At 45.7% G+C, this 14,993-nt stretch overlaps 1 pseudogene; it reads right to left on the reverse strand.

Moving 5' to 3' along the window:
* Positions 1–4,986: 4,986 nt before the first annotated feature.
* Positions 4,987–14,993, reverse strand: part of LOC141129485 (beta-1,4-galactosyltransferase galt-1-like) — a 67,497-nt pseudogene continuing 57,490 nt past the window's right edge.

Here is a 14,993-nt window from a genome sequence, read left to right on the forward strand (position 1 = left end):
CTGCACCTGGAGGAAGTGGGAACCGTTGAAAGTAAAATAATTGTGATTTAGAACAAAATCGAATGCGCCAATAATAAAATAGTTGAATTTATGATTAAAGCAACTTTTTTCTGATAGTTACATAGTTACATAGTAGGTGAGGTTAAAAAAAGTCCATCAAGTCCAACCTATGTGTGTGATTATGTGTCAGTATTGCATTACATATCCCTGTATGTTGCAGTCATTCAGGTGATTAATAGTTTTTTAAACTATCAATGCCCCCCCGCTGAGACCACCGCCTGTGGAAGGGAATTCCACATCCTTGCCGCTCTTACAGTAAAGAACCCTCTACGTAGTTTAAGGTTAGTGGAGTGGAGTGGTCACGAGTCTTATTAAACTCCCTTCCGCGAAAAAGTTTTCTCCCTATTGTGGGGTCACCAGTACTGTATTTGTTTATTGAAATCATATCCCCTCTCAAGCGTCTCTTCTCCAGAGAGAATAAGTTCAGAGCTCACAACCTTTCCTCATAATTAGAAATGAGCCGAACACCCCCCTGTTCGGTTCGCACCAGAACACGCGAACAGGAAAAAAGTTTGTTCGAACATGCAAACACCATTAAAGTCTATGGGACATGAATAATCAAAAGTGCTAATTTTAAAGGCTTATATGCAAGTTATTGTCATAAAAAGTGTTCGGGGACCCGGGTCCTGCCCCAGGGGACATGGATCAATGCAAAAAAAAGTTTTAAATACGTCAGTTTTTTCAGGAGCAGTGATTTTAATAATGCTTAAAGTCAAACAATAAAAGTGTAATATTCCTTTAAATTTCGTACCTGGGGGGTGTCTATAGTATGCCTGTAAAGGGGCGCATGTTTCCCGTGTTTAGAACAATCTGACAGCAAAAATACACATAAAAGTTCATTGATAAAAACGGCATGGGAATTCCCCACAGGGGAACCCCGAACCAAAATTTAAAAAAAAAATGACGTGGGGGTCCCCCTAAATTCCATACCAGGCCCTTCAGGTCTGGTATGGATATTAAGGGGAACCCCGGCCAAAATTTTTTTAAAAAATGACGTGGGGGTCCCCCTAAATTCCATACCAGACCCTTCAGGTTTGGTATGGATTTTAAGGGGAACCCTGCACCAAAATAAAAAAAAATGGCGTGGGGTCCCCCCAAAAATCCATACCAGACCCTTATCCGAGCACGCAACCTGGCAGGCCGCAGGAAAAGAGGGGGGGACGAGAGAGCGCCCCCCTCCTGAACCGTACCAGGCCACATGCCCTCAACATTGGGAGGGTGCTTTGGGGGAGCCCCCAAAACACCTTGTCCCCATGTTGATGAGGACAAGGGCCTCATCCCCACAACCCTGGCCGGTGGTTGTGGGGGTCTGCGGGCGTGGGGCTTATCAGAATCTGGAAGCCCCCTTTAACAAGGGGACCCCCAGATCCCGGCCCCCCCTGTGTGAAATGGTAAGGGGGTACAAAAGTACCCCTACCATTTCACTAAAAAAATGTCAAAAATGTTAAAAATGACAAGAGACAGTTTTTGACAATTCCTTTATTTAAATGCTTCTTCTTTCTTCTATCTTCCTTCATCTTCTGGTTCTTCTGGTTCTTCTGGTTCTTCCTCCGGTGTTCTAGTCCAGCATCTCCTCCGCGGCGTCTTCTATCTTCTTCGCCTCGGGCCGCTCCGCACCCATGGCATGGGGGGAGGCTCCCGCTCTTCTCTTCATCTTCTTCATCTTCTTCTCTTCTTCATCTTCTTCTCTTCTTCTCTTCTTCATCTTCTTCTCCGGGCCGCTCTGCGTCCATGCTGGGAGGCTCCCGCTGTGTGACGTGTCTCCTCTTCTGACGGTTCTTAAATAGCGGGGGGCCACCCGGTGACCCCTCCCCCCTCTGACGCACGGTGACTTGACGGGACTTCCCTGTGACATCACGGGGAATGCCACAGGGAAGTCCCATCATGTACCGTTCGTCAGAGGGGGCGGGGTCACCGGGTGGCCCCGTCCCCCATTATTTAAGCACCGTCATAAGATGAGACGCATCACACAGCGGGAGCCTCCCACCATGCCAGCATGGATGCGGAGCGGCCCGGAGAAGAAGAAGAGAAGAAGATGAAGAAGAGAAGAAGATGAAGAGAAGAGCGGGAGCCTCCCCCCATGCCATGGGTGCGGAGCGGCCCGAGGAGAAGAAGATAGAAGACGCCACGGAGGAGATGCTGGACGAGAACACCGGAGGAAGAACCAGAAAAGCCAGAAGAACCAGAAGAAGAAGATGAAGGAAGATAAAAGAAAGAAGAAAGAAGAAGCATTTAAATAAAGGAATTGTCAAAAACTGTCTCTTGTCATTTTTAACATTTTTGACAGTTTTTTAGTGAAATGGTTGGGGTACTTTTGTATCCCCTTACCATTTCACACGGGGGAGGGGCCGGGAACTGGGGGTCCCCTTGTTAAAGGGGGCTTCCAGATTCCATATAAGCCCCACGCCCGCAGACCCCCACAACCACCGGCCAGGGTTGTGGGGATGAGGCCCTTGTCCTCATCAACATGGGGACAAGGTGTTTTGAGGGGCTTCCCCAAAGCACCCTCCCAATGTTGAGGGCATGTGGCCTGGTACGGTTTAGGAGGGGGGGCTCTTTCTCGTCCCCCCTCTTTTCCTGTGGCCTGCCAGGTTGCGTGATCGGATAAGGGTCTGGTATGGATTTTTGGGGGGACCCCACGCCGTTTTTTTTTTAATTAGGCGCAGGGTTCCCCTTAAAATTCATACCAGACCTAAAGGGTCTGGTATGGAATTTAGGGGGACCCCCATGTCATTTTTTTTTTTAATTTTGGCCTGGGTTCCCCTTAATATCCATACCAGACCTGAAGGGCCTTGTATGGAATTTAGGGGGACCCCCACGTCATTTTTTTTTTTTAATTTTGGTTCGGGGTTCCCCTGTGGGGAAATCCCATGCCGTTTTTATCAATGAACTTTTATGTGTATAGTCGGACCGGCAATTCATTAATAGCCGCGATTAGTTTTAAATGACTTTTTTTCCTTTAAAATGTCGTTTTGCTGTCAGACTGTTCTAAACACGGGAAACATGCGCCCCTTTACAGGCATACAATAGACACCCCCCAGGTACGAAATTTAAAGGAATATTACACTTTTATTGTTTCACTTTAAGCATTATTAAAATCACTGCTCCCGAAAAAACTTTTTTTTGCATTGATACATGTCCCCTGGGGCAGGACCCAGGTCCCCAAACACTTTTTATGACAAAAACTTGCATATAAGCCTTTAAAATTAGCACTTTTGATTTCTCCCATAAACTTTTAAAGGGTGTTCCGCGGCATTCGAATTTGCCGCGAACACCCCAAATTGTTCGCTGTTCGGCAAACTGGCGAACAGCCGATGTTCGAGTCGAACTCGAAGCTCATCCCTACTCATAACTAAGATCCTCCAGACCCTTTATTAGCTTTGTTGCCCTTCTTTGTAGTCGCTCCATTTCCAGTACATCCTTCCTGAGGGCTGGTGCCCAGAACTGGACAGCATACTCCAGGTGCAGCCGGACCAGAGTCTTGTAGAGCGGGAGAATTATCGTTTTATCTCTGGAGTTGATCCCCTTTTTAATGCCAATATTCTGTTTGCTTTGTTAGCAGCAGCTTGGCATTGCCATCCACAGGCTGATATGGATGGTTCCCATTCGAGCTGACGGCGCCCAGCTGCTTTTGATCGCTGGGGGCGTCAGCACTAGCAGCTGTACACATTTAAAAGAGGGTCAGTGATTGTGGACAGGAAATGCAACCTGTTCACATGAGACCATTCTAAGAGACACAAGCAGGACACCTATAGCTTCTAAGGTAAAATGTTTAGCCTGATGCTTTCCTTGCTCTGAGGGATACTTTTTTTCTCTTTTCTGTGGTTTTAAAGATCCATTCTTGGGATGGTTGGAAATTTACTTCTGTGGGGGTATCCTTGCCTGTGGATTTCAAGGCATTCCTTCTGTGGTCTGCACTCTCTTACCACAGACATTTGTGCTGTCCAAACACCAAATGGATAAACAATTGTGCCGAGTTCCATGGAGTCGTGCATCATCCTTTGTGGCTGTATGCTCTGAACATGTGTGATGGACTTTATCTTCACACTGTTTGAACCAGAACCACATATAGCACTATCGCTGATATAGCTCTGTCATATCAGCTTTATAGTATTAACAGCTATATGATTTTATATATATTCTGTCCCTGCAGCGTTTCCTTTATATTCAGAAGAAGGACACCTGTTTTTTCTATTTCGCCCCTGAGCATATACCCGGGTAGGCATACAAAACCATGACTTCTATACGTAGGCAATCATTTACACAACGTGTCTTTCTTATATGTATATCATGTCTTTTTCTACTTTTCCTTTCTATCATAGTATCCTTTCCAAGGGCCTCAGCTGGTCCTTCTTCATGTCCCACGTGCGCTGACCCCTTTTTTGATAATTTTTGGGCTTGCTACTATAATTTTTACACACTGGGTCTCCAAAGGCAGATGGCGGACTCCTGTGACCACTGTGTTGCTTTTGATGCCGTTTTTAATCCTATGGAGTGTGCTATAAGCATCTGGTTGTTGTGATTGTTAGTTGTGCATTTACAAGATTTCTGCAATATTACAGTATTTGCTGATGACATGTATAGGCATTTGACTGTTTGTACTTACTTTATAGAGTTTCTGTATCCTATCTACCTCTGAGGAAGGAGTATCTCTTGTAGACTCCGAAACGTGCCGGGTGAAGGATCTAATTCAATCTCCATCCATTTTGACTACTTGCGATATCAGTTATGGTTGATAAGTACAGGGAGCAAGAAAGGAGGGGTACTAGAAAAGTAACCACAGGTTGGACTTTAGAGGCATGGAAACAATGGAGAAGTAACAAAAATCATGTTTATTGAAAAAAATACATGATATAATCACAGTGTTCAGAAGGTTAAAAATCATATGAAAATGATACAATTTGTACAATGAGCCCTTGTGCATTTCACCACTTCTTCAGGACATGATCAAGGTTCAAAGAAGTGACAAAAAAAGAAGAACCAGTCTCATTGTCTTATAGTGAACTAGGTTTCATGTACAAATATCCAATGGCCGGAAGGTTCCCAAAAATGTGGGGTGCTTTGAGCAAGCTATGGAGAGGTATAGTTTCTTCCAATTCCTTCTGTGTTTTAGAGTTGAGTGGTTGGAGATCTGAAGTACATCTCATGGATTTACAGTCATTTTGTGGCCATTGAAAAATTTCCGGTTTATAGGAAGTCAAAGACGGTGAGTGAGAATATTGACCCTGGGAACATGAGACCACTTGTCAAATCCGGAGATGTTGACTGAAGTGGGGAAGACGTGATTCTCAATGCAGAAGACACTTGTATCTGGGTGTTTTTTCTGGAGATTCTCCATTAGTGATGACCAGTCCCAGTCCTTGACTGGAAGAATAATTTCATCAATGTCATTGAAGAGAACAAACTTACTTTTGTACATGTTCCTGTATAGACAATCATTTAGGGCTGCAGTTTGTCCAAAATATCCAATCTCATTGTTGAGTCCTTCAGGATACTGCCATCCTGTCAATGTCAGAAGACAGTGGTCTATTGGCCATGGCACCATATCTAGAATTCCTTCATCAACAAAACACCTTATTTACATCCTGGGAACAGTTGGTGTTATAGATGGTGACTCTGAAGGCCCCCAGAATCTTGTACATCTCAATACTCTGGATCACCTGGAGGACATTGTTGTAGTTTCCATACAAAGCAGAAATACAGACCGTGAAATTGGAGGAGATTGGCTGTGGTGGACGGTTCCTGACTTCAAACAGGAGGCTCTGACTTGTATTTGTGGAGACAGTTGAAGAGAAATAAATATAAGTGTAATCACACCCAGAAGGTTCTGCACATAGGAGATCTGTTTTCCCAAATGGGAACTCAAATCTGTCACTGTGACGAACTATTTGTTCCCTCATGAAGACGCTCTGATCGGAGGAACAATGGGAGATACAGTAGAGTTCTTTTACAGATACATGGGTGATGGCGATGACCCAGACTGATTGACCAACTCTAGGCTCATAATACGGAGAGATGATAAATGTTCGACTATCCAGAGCTGTAATGGTGTCTGTGGCAATGGGAAGTTCCTGGAAATTCATCTTCACTATAGTAATGGGAAGTTCCTGAGATCTCATCAGATGTTCAAGTTCTATATGGTAGGAGTAATAAAAGACAGAAACACACACAAACACCGACATTGTGCAGAACATGTATCTTGAACACTTCCATATTCTGGTCCCATCAGGTGATCACAGCTGTAAGAAGATAAGAAAGAGAGAGAAAATACAATAAGTTCAGTGAAATCTGAAATCTATAACTCTAATGTAGAAGTAGAGGAATTGCTCAAATCAGTCTCTATACCAGCAGAACTTACTCTAATATCCCGACCACAGTCTAGTGAATAACATACCATATCTTTAAAAATAGAGTTGTACAGAGAACATTGACCCAGTCACATCTGTCTTTGGACCAGAAAAGCTCACAATCTAATATTCCTCTAGAGGCAGACACTATAATTCTGTATTTATAGCTTGGTGAACACTGAGACATTCATATTAGTAGGAGCACCACAGGGACTGTCAGGAACCTCAGGCTGGTTGCGCTCATCTTCATGGTGGCTCATGAGCATAGAAGTTTAATAAGGTGCACAAAGGACAAGAATGCGCATGTGCATGAGCATGCACGGGCCTCTGCACATACACCTATGTGGACGTGCCCCCAGATCCTGGAGCCTGGTGGCGCATGAGACCTGTTTAGCCTCATTGCTTGATTGTTTTCAGCACTGATTCCATGTTCTGAGTTCCTGAAAACCTGCTAACCTTGTTAATGACCCGGCTACACCTAAACACTTCCCTTTAGATTGCCCTTGCCTGTTATGTCTGCTGCTCATCTGTGTTATCAACCCCGGCATGACCACGTTCACTTGGTACCTCGCTTTCAGCACATTGCTAACTCCTGCCTGTCCCCGACCTTGAACCTGATCGTGATTGTGTACCTGTCTGTCTGGCTGCGGCCAAACACAGCTTGAGACCTGAATCCATACTAGGTGGATGTCTGTGTTTCCAAGCTCAAGTTCACCACTTCATCTTCCTGGCCGCTGTGTCCTTCCACTACCCTAGGAGTTCCTGTCTCCACTACCAGAGGTGCTTGAACAGGAATTGTGCAAGAGACCACCCTTGTCACTTTGGACCCCACAGTCAGGTATGTGTCACCCTCTCTCCATCACCAGGGTTGCTTGTATGGGAATTGTGTAAGTGTCCATCCTCATCATCTCGAGCTCCACTAACAGTTAGGTGAGAGGGGCTTACACTCAAATGTCTCCCCTCAGTCACACACTATTGATGTTTGCACATCAATAGGTTGTTAGAGAGCGGGGGTGGGAAACCGGCCACCTCTCCTTAGTCATCAGCTGTCAGCAGGCTTCCCCACTAACAGCTGAATGAAAAAAAAAAAACATTGCTGAATTTGCCGGCAATAGAAAATTATAAAAAATAATGGTATGGATTTTAAGAGGAACCACGTGCCAAAATGAAAAAAAAAAAAAAAAATGGCGTGGGGTCCCCCCCAAAATCCATACCAGACCCTTATCCAAGAATGTAGCCTGGCAGACCAGGAAAAGAGGGGGGGACAAATGAGCGCCCCCCACCCTCTTGAACAGTACCAGGCCTCATGCCCTCAACATGGGGGGGTGCTACAGGCAACTTGTCCCTGTGTTAATGGCGACCAGAGCCTCTTCCTGACAACCCTGGGCAGTGGCTGTGGAGGTCTGCGGGCAAGGGGCTTATCAGAATCTGAAAAAAAAGGGGGGCCCCATATCCCACCCCCCATGTGAATAGACCACCCAATGTTAACGAAGAGGTGGAGACTCAGCTCCATGCACAGATTGAAAGGGCTACAAGGGCTGGGATGGTGATAATAATGGGGGATTTTAACTACTTGGAAATTAACTGGAGTAATGTTTATCCTCATGACACATCACAGGAAGCACCCCCATGGCTGACAGAGGACAGAATTAGAAATAGATTTGAAAAACGTAACATTAATAAATCAACTGGACCAGATGGCTTGCACCCGAGGGTACTTAGGGAGCTCAGTCAAGTAATTGCCAGACCATTGTTCCTAATTTTTACTGACAGTCTACTGACTGGAATGGTACCAGGTGATGGGAGAAAAGCCAATGTAGCACCAATATTTAAAAAAGGGGCCAAGATACATCCCTGGGAATTACAGACCAGTTAGCCTAACATCAATAGTATGTAAACTCTTGGAGGGGATGATAAGGGACTATATACAAGATTTTAGTAATGAGAACGGTATCATTAGCAGTAATCAGCATGGATTCATGAAGAATCGTTCTTGCCAAACCAATCTATTAACCTTCTATGAGGAGGTGAGTTGCCATCTAGATAAAGGAAGGCCCGTAGACGTGGTGTATCTGGATTTTGCAAAAGCATTTGACACAGTTCCCCATAAACGTTTACTGTACAAAATAAGGTGCGTTGGCATGGACCATAGGGTGAGTACATGGATTGAAAGCTGGCTACAAGGGCGTGTTCAGAGGGTGGTGATAAATGGGGAGTACTCTGAATGGTCAGGGGTGGGTAGTGGGGTTCCCCAGGGTTCTGTGCTGGGACCAATCCTATTTATTTTGTTCATAAACGACCTGGAGGATGGGATAAACAGTTCAATCTCTGTATTTGCAGACGATACTAAGCTAAGCAGGGCAATAACTTCTCCGCAGGATGTGGAAACCTTGCAAGAAGATCTGAACAAATGAATAGGGGAGGGGCGACTACATGGCAAATGAGGTTTAATGTAGAAAAATGTAAAATAATGCATTTAGGAGGCAAAAATATGAATGCAATCTATAGACTGGGGGGAGAACCTCTGGGGGGATCTAGGATGGAAAAGGACCTGGGGGTCCTAGTAGATGATAGGCTCAGCAATGACATGCAATGCCAAGCTGCTGCTAACAAAGCAAACAGAATATTGGCATTAAAAAGGGGATCAACTCCAGAGATAAAACGATAATTCTCCCGCTCTACAAGACTCTGGTCCGGCCGCACCTGGAGTATGCTGTCCAGTTCTGGGCACCAGTCCTCAGGAAGGATGTACTGGAAATGGAGCGAGTACAAATAAGGACAACAAAGCTAATAAAGGGTCTGGAGGATATCAGTTATGAGGAAAGGTTGTGAGTACTGAACTTATTCTCTCTGGAGAAGAGACGCTTGAGAGGGGATATGATTCAAATCTATAAATACCGGACTGGTGACCCCACAATAGGGAGAAAACTTTTCCGCAGAAGGGAGTTTAACAAGACTCGCGGCCACTCATTAAAATTAGAAGAAAAGAGATTTAACCTTAAACTACATAGAGGGTTCTTTACTGTAAGAGCGGCAAGGATGTGGAATTCCCTTCCACAGGCGGTGGTCTCAGCGGGGAGCATCGATAGTTTCAAAAAACTATAATCACCTGAATGACCGCAACATACAGGGATATACAATGTAATACTGACACATAATCACACACATGGGCTGGACTTGATGGACTTGTGTCTTTTTTCAACCTCACCTACTATGTAACTATGTAATGGCACTGCTGGAACAGTGAAAGGGCAAACATTTATAAACCTATTACAGGACAATTTTATGGTCTAGTTTATTGAGGTCCCGACTAGGAATGATGCTCTGCTGGACCTGGTAATCTCAAACCATGCAGAGCTTATTACCAATATTCATATAAAGGAACATCTGGGTAGCAGTGACCATAAAATGATTTCATTTAATGTTAGCTGTAAGCAACAAACACATACGGGAAAGATAAAAACACTTCACTTTAAGAGAGCAAATTTTCCAAGGATGAGGGCTGCTCTCCAGGACTTAGACGGGGAGGGAATATTGGTATCGATGGACACAGAACAGAAAAGGGACTTCTTCAAAAAGACTGTTTGTGATCTCACTGCAAAATATATTCCCATGGGCAATACGTTTAAAAGGCTTAAAATAAAACCTATGTGGCTCACGGTCCAAAGTTAAAAAAGCTGTAAACGATAAGAAAAGAGCTTTTAAAAAAAAAAGAATAAAAACTTCCGGTTCCGGCGCCGCATGGAGTAGCTGTCTCTCCTCACAGCTCTCGCAACCAGGACAAAAATCTGCATAAAAAACCGGCCCAGAAGCCCGCATCCACCCTCAAACAACTCGGGCTCCAGCACCCAATACATGGACCGTTTTGTAGAACTCCGCGGCCCCCGTTCCAACACGGCCCAGACGGCGCCGCCGGCCCAGCCGCAAATCGAGGTCCCGGCTTCGGCCTACACGGACCTGCACACAGGCGCCCAGCCGGCAGACATGGAAGTAAGTGGCAGTGCAGCCCCACACACATCTCCTCAGGCCTCCCAAGCTCAACCACAGCCACAATCCGTCTCTCCTCAGGCCCCTCTCTCTCAGGCCTTTCAATTATCAGCTCCCTCTCCACAGCTCACAGGGGACCATGCTACAGAGCGCATAGCACAGGCAGTGGCAGCTCTCCTGTCCCCCATGATCTCAACATCTGTGGAAAACGCTGTAAATGCGGGGATGAAGCAAATTAAGGCCCAGCTAGGAGAGCATAACACCAGGCTACATGAACTAGAACATCGCCTTTCAAACATGGAAGAAGAGATGTACCAAGCCCAAGCCACAGAACAAGCGCAGGACAAGACAAATCAATACATAATACAAAAACTTGATGATTTGGAAAATAGGTCCAGAAGGAGCAACCTGCGATTCGTGGGGATACCCGAATTGCTACAATCTTCTGCCTTATCAGACCTTTGCTCCCGACGCATCCCTGAGGCGCTAGGCATAACGAGCCCCTGCACGGTAGAACGCGCCCACAGAATGGGACCATACAATGAAGAGCGCAAGAATCCTCGCCCCATCATTGCTAAATATCTAAACTACTCCGACAAAGCTCTCATCCTCCAAAAATTTAGACAAACCCGCACACTCCAAATTGATGGTGTGAGGGTTCTGATCTTCGCCGACTACTCCATCGAGGTCTCAAAAAAACGCAAAGCCTTCCAACAGATATGCACAGAACTCTTCAAGCAACAAATAAAATTCACTCTAGCATTCCCAGCCACCCTACGCCTCAAGACACCCAGTGGTGAACAGCTATCCTTCCAGGACCCACCAGAAGCGGAAGCATACGTGCGATCGTTACTCTCCAACACTCAACAGCAAACCCCCTCCACACCACTCAACCGCTCCCTGGACCAACGGAGTCCACGCAAAGATTCCCCCAAACGCTTCAGATCTTCATACCCGGACCAACATCGCTTCACTCCTCGCTGAACTGAACATTGCAACCGCCATTGCGGGCTACCTAATATAACCTACGGACAGAGTATCAACTTGTCCCTTCTCAGGTTTTCTACCTTCCCTTTTACGGCATCACGTAATGTATAATGTTATATGTTTTGACTGTTCTCAGTTCTCAGAATTATTATCATTATATCAGGCAATACCTGTTTGAACACAGTTTTTTTTTTTTTTTCTATACGGTTATGCTCCCCTGGTCTCACTGTGTACGGCAACGTTCACCCTCACCCCCCCCCCCTAAAATTCCAGGTTTAAACGCATCTAGAGATGCCTGCCACCCTTCCACGGGCCAATTGGGCCCCAAACCATAACTGTCCTGTTATGGGAGTTGACTTACACAGTGATCCCATGCGGAAAAAAGTGAAGTTCTCAGCATTATTGTTTATGTTATTCGTTATGTTGCCTCCTCTTTATGGCATACCCCCCCTCTCCCTCTTCCCCCTTCTACAGGGCCCAAAACATCTCTCCCACACATCTAAAATGCCTCTTGACCACTACAAAAATGGCATACTTCTTGCCATAGCTGGTATTTCCACTCACCATCCACAAAACGATAAATTGTCATTATCTGCCCATACCCTTCACAACCCCCCCCCCAACATGAAAATAATCTCATGGAACGTAAAGGGTCTCAGATCCCCTCAAAAAAGAATGAAAATTCTTAGGCACCTTAGACGGCTCAAAACCGATATAGCCTTACTCCAGGAGACACACCTTTCAGCCCCTGACTTCCACCGCATGAAGAAACTCTGGGTAGGCACTGTACTAGGCTCCGAGGCAGCAGGACGCAAAGCTGGCGTCCTCCTACTCATACATAAAAATCTCCCCTGCTCAATCCTGTCGACAAAAACCGACAATCAGGGCCGTCTGCTCACCACACATGTAAAAGTAGGCTCTAAAGAACTTATAATCACAAATGTATATGCCCCCAACAGCCCAGGCAAGCAATTTTATTCAGACCTCTCCGGTTGGCTCCTAGAAAACATTCACCTCCCACACCTAATCGGAGGGGACTTCAATGACACCCTCCATCAGATAGATGACAGATCCTCACCAAAAAACTCAAATCCATGCGCCAACCCTCCCGCCCCCTCTCTCTTCGCAAACACCATGGATTCTATTCATCTACAGGACCTATGGCGTCTATCTCACCCAACAGACAGGGAATTCACATTCTTCTCCAACCCACACAAAGTATTCACAAGAATAGATTATTTCTTTGGCTCTGACAACCTAATCCCTTTCCTCCAGAACACTGCAATACACGACATAACCATTTCCGACCACGCTCCCATAGAGGTAACTCTCGACAATCTAAACTTACCCCCACACCCCAACATCTGGTGGTTCCCTTCCTTCCTTCACAATAACACTGACTTCCAACAATATATGTCCCAGGCATGGACGGAATACTCTCTAAACAATGCCCCTCACATACATGACCCCAACCTATTTTGGGACGCCGGTAAAGCCTTCCTAAGAGGCCGTATCATCTCCTATACAACCTCCTTTAAACGTAACACCCTGTCCAAATACAAAGCAGCCAGCTCACGCCTACACCAGGCACAACGAACTTTATACACCGCGGACTCTCCAGCCAATCGTTTGGAATGGCAGGCAGCAAAAAGGGATTTCGATACATGGGCAAGCACCCTTGAACACACCAAACAGGCTTACATAGAAGCCACCTTTCACAAATTTGGAAACAAAGCGGGCAAACTCCTATCCCGTCTATGCAAAGGCCCGTTCCGCCCTACCCACATTACATCACTTCGCGATAGCACAGGCGCCCTCCACTCCACTCCACAAACCATTAACAAAGTCATGCAACAATTTTACTCTACGCTCTACGCCCCAGACCCCATAGACACACAAAAAGCACGCGCTTTCCTAGAAAAAATAACCATGCCTAAGATTTCCACACTACAATTAGAATCCCTTAACGCTCCTATAACCCCCACTGAAATATCAACAACCATTCGCCACCTGACCCTCTCCAAGGCCCCAGGCCCAGACGGCTTCACCAGTGAATTTTACAGGACCCTACAACCCCTTCTGGAACCCACCCTCCTCCAAGTATACCAGAATATCTGGTCAGGGGGAGCCTACATACAGTCGGGAAACCAGGCTCTTATAAAACTACTATCCAAAAAGGGTAAAGACCCCCAAGAACCAGGCTCATACAGGCCCATATCACTTCTCAACCTAGATGTGAAAATCCTCTCAAAAATTATGGCCACCAGGCTGGCAGACATTATCCCTTCTTTAATTCACCCCGCTCAATCAGGCTTCGTAAAAGGTAGAACCGCCACCCTCAATATTCGAAAAGTCATGATGGCCCTAGAACATGCACTTCACCACCCAAACACCAACCACGCCATTATCACATTAGACGCAGAAAAGGCCTTCGACAACGTTAGCTTCGACTGGCTGTCTATGACAATGTCTAAGATGGGATTTACTGGCCCATTCAATCATCTCAGCTCTGCTATGTACAAAGCCCCAACAGCAAAATTAGTGGTAGCAGGCCTCATGTCAGAAGAATTTCGTCTCCACAAGGGCACTCGCCAAGGATGTCCCCTATCCCCGTTCCTTTTTAATATCGCCCTTGAACCCCTTTCCAGATATTTAACATCAGTAGCCCCCTTGCATGGCATAAAAATAGGCACACATGATATGCGCACATCCCTATTTGCTGACGACGTCCTCATATTCTCGGCCAACCCCCCCTCAGATATGTTAACTATTAAAAGGGTGTTCGATGAATTCCGCTTGTGCTCTGGCCTTCGCATCAATTACAGCAAAAGCGAAATTCTTCCCATTGGCACTCACTCTGTACCACAATGGACCCAACAATCTATTTTCCCGGTCGCGAAATCCCATATCACCTATTTAGGGATAAAAATAGGAAAAATTCCTTCATCATTGTACCATCTAAACTACCCTCCTTTACTATCAAAAATTTCTCAAGAATTAAATGCCTGGATGGACCTGCCCCTCTCGCTCTTGGGAAGATGCCACCTGGTAAAAATGGTCAGCTTCGCAAGACTACTATACCCATTGCAAACTATTCCGCTACTGTTACATCATAAAGATGTGACTTCGCTCAATGCCTCCTTAACAAAATTCCTTTGGCGAAACAAAAGACCACGCATTGCTCTAAAAAAACTACACCTTCCCAGGCGCGAAGGGGGCATCAGTTTACCACACATCAGAATGTACAATATAGCATGCCTGCTAAGAACCAGCATAGACTGGATAACGCAATCCTCCCGCTACTCAAATTTTTCCCTGGAATCCGACATGGCCCACCCTTACTCGTTAGTGGGCCTTCTACACTGCAGATGGAAGTCAGTCCCCCCCTCCCACCAACATAATCTATTATTAAGAGACACAGCGGTGGCTTGGAGAGAAGCAATGAAAATACTTAAGTCATCTCCTTTCATGTCATCACATTTCCCGATCCAAGGTAATCCGGCCTTCCCACAAGGACTAGATCACGAACCTTTCAGAATATGGGAACGAAAAGGCTTAACAAAATTCTCTTCCCTTTGCAACATCCAGACGGGCCGACCACTGCCATTTACC

The sequence above is a fragment of the Aquarana catesbeiana genome, linkage group LG01 (genome assembly GCF_042186555.1).
Source record: "Aquarana catesbeiana isolate 2022-GZ linkage group LG01, ASM4218655v1, whole genome shotgun sequence".
Taxonomy (NCBI): domain Eukaryota; kingdom Metazoa; phylum Chordata; class Amphibia; order Anura; family Ranidae; genus Aquarana; species Aquarana catesbeiana.